The sequence below is a fragment of the Maylandia zebra genome, linkage group LG18 (assembly GCF_041146795.1).
Source record: "Maylandia zebra isolate NMK-2024a linkage group LG18, Mzebra_GT3a, whole genome shotgun sequence".
NCBI lineage: Eukaryota > Metazoa > Chordata > Actinopteri > Cichliformes > Cichlidae > Maylandia > Maylandia zebra.
In genome coordinates, this window is record NC_135184.1 from 31,903,102 (window position 1) to 31,908,996 (window position 5,895).

Consider the following 5,895-nt stretch of genomic DNA (forward strand, 5'->3'; position numbering starts at 1 on the left):
CATTTTACTTAAAATATATGTTTTTGTTAAGTTAACATATGTTTTTCTAATCAAGTCTACGTAATTGTGTCTATTATTCAACGTACATAATACTAATGTGTTACTTGATCGCATAACATTTAAGTTAAGTCAATTAGGATCGATATACCTTGTATATCCACAAGGTGGCAGTAATGCAAAAACAGTTGTAATGAAACCGCGCAGAACAAGAAGGTTTCACGGCTTGTGCCTGCTCATGCGCAAGACTTCAACTGAAAAAGGCTGTTTTGGCGCCAAGCTACTGTTTCTTTGAGAGGTAAGACCACTTTTTTTCTTTGACTATGTTGTGTAGTATCTATATGTCCAGCATGGTTATATTTTGCGTTTGTCTTACAAGACATGTTATATCGTTTGCGTGTGCTTGTTTTACATTAGTTTTACTGGGTCCTGGACATGCTTATTTTGTGGACTGTGTAAGAAACATTTTTATTGTTTTTTGTTTTATTAAGGGATTAGCTACAGGGGTTCATGGGGTTATTCTTTCAAGGGGTTATTTTTCCATTTGCTTTCTTGGGATTCCTTTTCTGTAATCCGAGAGTCGGAAATATCGAATAGGATAGCAAGGATAGCATAAAGTGACATTTAAAATCCAAAAAGTCAAGGGCGAAAGCCACTGTGACACCATTGTTCTGCTCTATCAGTAATCTGTATTATGTAAAAATGGTCTGTAAATACAGCATGTTTCCTAGCGGAGTTATACATATCAATGTAGTTATAAATTACAGTTTGGGAAAGTACACACTTAATTTTTTTAATAAAATTATTCAAGACATATGAGTGGACAGACAATGGAGGTCGACAGACCTGGTGATAATTGCTTCTATAGAAAGTTAGCACATGGCAGTGTCAATCTCTTGCTTTTCTTCTGAGTAGTATTTTATTTAGTTGTAATTCAAACAATAATTTGCTTCTTGAAATTAAGTAATGAATTTCTTGTTTTACTTTATAAATCTCAGATCCTGCCTTTACCTGCTCCCTCCTATACTGATGTGGTGTATGTGGTATTGCTGAGCTTGTATGTGGTATGTGAACTGTTATACTTTTAAAAACAAAACTGTTTTATAAGTTAAGTTTTCTTTTGTGACCCATCCCATGCCCCTGTTATTTCTTCTCCACATCTGAACCATGGTAAAGGTTGCAGTTCAAGGGCCTGAGGCATGAAATTCTTTTCAGATCAGCTGTGATCAATATTTTTTGGAACTTGATAAATAACAATAAAAGCTGTAATGGCTCCATTAGCATTTTGTGTAAATGTTTGTGTTAAAATTATAGCTTTAATGAGGTCTTACTACATTAGTTTTAGTTTGTATATGTGTACATATAGTATGTATATTTACAGTACAGTATGTTGTGTTTGTTGACATATTTTCAGGTGGAAGCAGAATATGTGAGGATTACTACTGCTGCACATGTTCCAAGGCTTTTTACACAACTTGACCAATACACTGACCAGCTCATAAAAGTCTTCAAGAAAAAAGGAGGCGTTGCAGGGAAGAAAATTAGACAAACTTTGGCCCCAGCCACACAGGTGCGTTATTCTGTTGGTAGCAAAATATTATGGCTAATAAGATCATTTTCAAATTTAAACAGCTAGTGTATGGTAGCTGCACAGTGCACTTACATTTATATTAAGCAAGACAAAGTTTGGTACTCAAAACGTTGGAAAATTTAAATTACCTAAACATATGTAAAATCTGATCCCTTGATTTAGGTTAAACCAGAAGTGAATGTTTTTATGTTATGTTTTGAATGCAAAAAAGATGATGTATTAGTTTGTCTTTACCTCCATTATGGACATATATAATGTGGTGGAAACCCTGCCCAACAGGTTAACTATTCATGTCCATGTGATGATTAGTTGGTCTTGTGTACATGTCTATCTGTGCAGTGGATATGTCATTCATTTTGCGTATAATGTGAGTTTCTGTCATCCTAAAGTATATCTGTTTTCTCTTCCTGTATCTCTGCCACTCTCTACAGAAGGAAAGTATTGAAAAGGGGAGGGAGTGTGTCCTCAGGGCACTACCTTTTTACCTGAATGAAGACCCAAGCATCCTCTTCAAAGAATAATTGGTTGGTAATTTTAGTTTAGTTTTTTATCTGTATTAAACCAAATTTTGAATAACTAATGTTGTTGCATGTTGTTGTTGTTGTAATTTGCATGGAACCTGTTTAAATGTTTTGGGAAATCTTCTTGTATACCCAAACTATTTATATTTATCGTTGAATCTGTAGTCTGAAATAGTGGCACACTGGGGTGCATGTTCCTAATATTGTGTTTACGTCATTAAAGGGTAGCTTTGGCCCTTTTTCTTTCTTTTTTTAAAACTGGATGCCATTTTTCTATGTTTTTGTGTCTAAGCTACAGCTGTTCAGAGGGAGCTGGAACAAATTACCCTTGCTATCTTTACCATCGAAAGAGCTGATGCCAGCACTCCTCCAGCCGATGTGGGTATAACCATCTAGTGTGTCCTGCATGACCTGGAAGACCTGGCCTCTGCATGTGCACTCTTAATGGGTGGGATATATGCACTGAATCTCAGTTAACCTCAAGACTGAAAGCTTTCTTTGAAGTACTTCAGAAGCTCTTCCTTCATCTGTATGTCAGCATACTCTTGACCAAGGTACAGTTGCTCAAGAATACACTGAATGAATAAGCCAACCTTTAATTTGGATGATGAATGTTCTGTCAGATGGACAGAAGTTTTTCGGAAGCTGAATGGGAATAAAATGGTAATTTGTAAATGACAGATAACGGGAAAATTACATTTAAGAGAAATTTAGAACATTTTGAAAAGTTTGTAAACTACTACAATTTGAGAGATTTTACTGTTGTGGGGGGCTAGTAAGAGACATTCAAAAGTTTTGAGATTTAAAGGATTTAATTGAGAGATGATACTGCACCAGAAATGTTGAAGGGTGGTGTGTATATTAGCGTTCAAGGCATATTGTTATGAGGTGGAAATATGTTCATATTCAGTTTGTGTTACATTGTGTGCATTGTAAAGGTAATTGCAATACATACTAAAAATAAGGGTAAGTTAGGAGGTTGATCTGATATCCTCGTGTTGGTGTTGTTCCCAGATCATCATACTAAATGTTGTTCCAGGATCAACATTGCAAGTGACCAATCAGAATGTTGTGACGTCATACTTTTGCGACTTCGGGAAAAACCGGCGTAAAACAAAAAACTGTACTTAAGCTGCGTGAAACCGCCTCTGTCCGCCGATCAACTGACCCTAACCCTAACCGTAACCCTTTAATAAACAGTAAGCAGAATTGATATTGTCCTTGCAACATTGGAATTTCATAAATGCACGAATGGCTTGGCGCGCAAAAGAATAATGTCACAACAATGTGACAACATTTTCATGATGGTCTGGGAACAACACCAACACGAGGATATCAGATCATCCAAGTTGGGAATGCAGGATGAATGTATATTTTGTGGACTTTTAAAGACGAACAATTGTTTCCATGTTAAAATGTTTACATCTGAAGTTTTTTGCCCAAACACTAGTAAAATAAATGTTGACAGTGGCAAGTGTTAAATGGTTACTGCTGTGCTGTTGCAAAAAAACTGAACGCTGACAAGCTGTTTTATTGTTAGACCATAATGTTGGCATGTTTTGTTAAAGTTTTATTTGGGATGGTGATGTAATTTTCTTTGATTGCTAATATCAGTGGACTATTTATTATTATTATTATTATTATTATTATTGTTGTTGTTGTTGTTGTTACATAAATTTTTTTAAAATTGTGGCTGTTGAGGTGGACACTTCACTTTGCATTGTTAAAGGAAAGCACTTCATTGGCATTGTGTTACTGGACTGACCCTAAGCAATCATTGCAAATAGCAACTTTGCTATCCATTTTAGACACTAAAAGAAAAAAACACTCACAGACCTTACTAGCATCACATGTGCATAACTCAAGTGTCATCTTATCAATGTGTTATGTGATCTTCAATGCGTTTTTTTTTCTCTTCTATTTCTGGTAGATACAGACATTTAATTTAAAGTCTTGATGTTGCATCTGTCTACATACTGTTAATTACTAACCCTAATGAGCTGTTGTGTTTTATTTTGGACTGGGTTTACACAAATGCTCACTGAATGTGTTGGCAATAAAAGAAATTTTAAAAAATAAGTTGGATGTACTTAATTCATTTGTGTGGAACCTGTTGACAAAATAGATTTATGTAAAACTAATTAATAAAGCACAAGGTGGCTGAAAATATAATATTTGAATTAATCTAACTTAAATTTAACATTTTACTGCCACAAATAAGAAATGTGTTGAAGTAACTAATCTAAACTATCTAACCTGAAAATATATCATCTTTGTTCATACAACATAACTTGATTTAGTTAGTCTTAAATATGTCTTGTTAATCTTAAGTAGTTTTTTTAAATTAGATGAACTAAAGATTTTTGCTTTAAACTAACATAATTCAATTTCGTGGAACCTGTTGACAAAATAATTTTAATTAAAGTCAACGTTTCATTTTTTTGAGTGCTGTGTTGCAGCCTAAAAGCACATGCTGTGCAATCGTTGAAGAAGATTTATTCATAACACACGGGAAAAGACCCAGGGAAACCGAGTTAACGATAAAAACAATAAAAAATAAAGATAAAAACTGATAAAATACCCTGAAAACCATCAATTTCACACCTGAGCCTCACGACCCGGTACCAAACGACTCACAGATCGGTAGCGCTCCGTGGCTTTTCATCTCTTTCTTAAAGACCTCGTATTACCATATCACCCCCAAAAAGCACTTTGCTCTCGCACTGCAGGCTTAATTTCAGGTCCCTCTTCTGTGGAAACAGCTCCCAGCTTTGATTCAGGTGACAGATACCCGCTCTACTTTAAGATTAGGCTTAAACTTTCCTTTTGGTTCCATTTTATAGTTAGGGCTGGATGAGATGACCCTGAATCCTTGGTTACACTGCAAGCTGGTGGGTGCTTCCCACAATATACTTACCCCTTTTTTCATTCTGCATTTCCACAGTGTGTCTGTTGTCCTGTCTCCCTACCCCCACCTCCAAACAGTCACAGCAGATGGCTGACCCTCCCTGAACCTGGCAGAGTGCTTTTTCTAGGGTTACGGTATAAAGTGCCTTGAAGTGAATGTTGTTGTGATATTGCATTATACAGTTAAAATGAATTATATTGAAAAATAGTCTTTAAAAGTTTCCTTTCTGTAAAGACATGAAGAAGGAGCAGGAAAATTCTTGTGAACAATGAAAACTTCCAAAAGCAGCTCTTTTTAAGATCATTGAATAGAAAGAACTGACTCAATGTCCCCCTAAAAGCTGCTGGTTACAATCCACAACTAAAACCGGACAACAACTTTCTCCAAGAGAAAATGAAACTCAAACTTGAAGATTGAAAATATCAAGTGCTCTCCTGCTAAACATGAAAATATCTGCTAAGCCCATCTGTTTAAGAAAGATGGATTCAGATACGCTGGATGTAGTCTTATGATGTATTTGAGACGGAAATCGTGGACCAATTATGGTGCATGAAATCCTTTTGGATGAAAAAGAAAAGTAGAGGACTGTATTAAAGTGGTGGATGCTAATGTTTGAAATTACACTTAGTGAAAAACATTTTATCATGAAAAGGTTGTTTGAGACACACCCTCACCTCAAAGTGCTGCTTACAGGAAGCAGAGCTTTTCACAACAACCACTTACTGCTTAGAGGAGCCACACGAACATCGTAAAAGGATCTATTCGAGCCATGATCTTCTCCTAGACATAATCAAGTATTTTATTGCTTGAATCTAAACAAAATATCAACTGAAAACATCAAAAGCGTGTTTAAAAAAAAGAATCATGCTAATTCACAG

At 35.5% G+C, this 5,895-nt stretch overlaps 1 long non-coding RNA gene across 3 annotated transcripts; it reads left to right on the top strand.

The window, feature by feature from the left end:
- The first annotated feature begins 251 nt into the window (after positions 1–251).
- On the top strand, positions 252–4,188 carry LOC106675716 (uncharacterized). 3 transcript variants are annotated; one of them, XR_001342043.4, is made up of 5 exons: positions 252–295; positions 996–1,061; positions 1,412–1,567; positions 2,020–2,112; positions 2,402–4,188. It is a non-coding gene; the product is annotated as an uncharacterized LOC106675716 (long non-coding RNA). The 3 variants fall into 3 exon arrangements; XR_013094221.1 differs by lacking the exon at positions 252–295 and adding an exon at positions 314–452; XR_013094220.1 differs by lacking the exon at positions 252–295 and having other exon boundaries at positions 780–1,061.
- Positions 4,189–5,895: the final 1,707 nt, after the last annotated feature.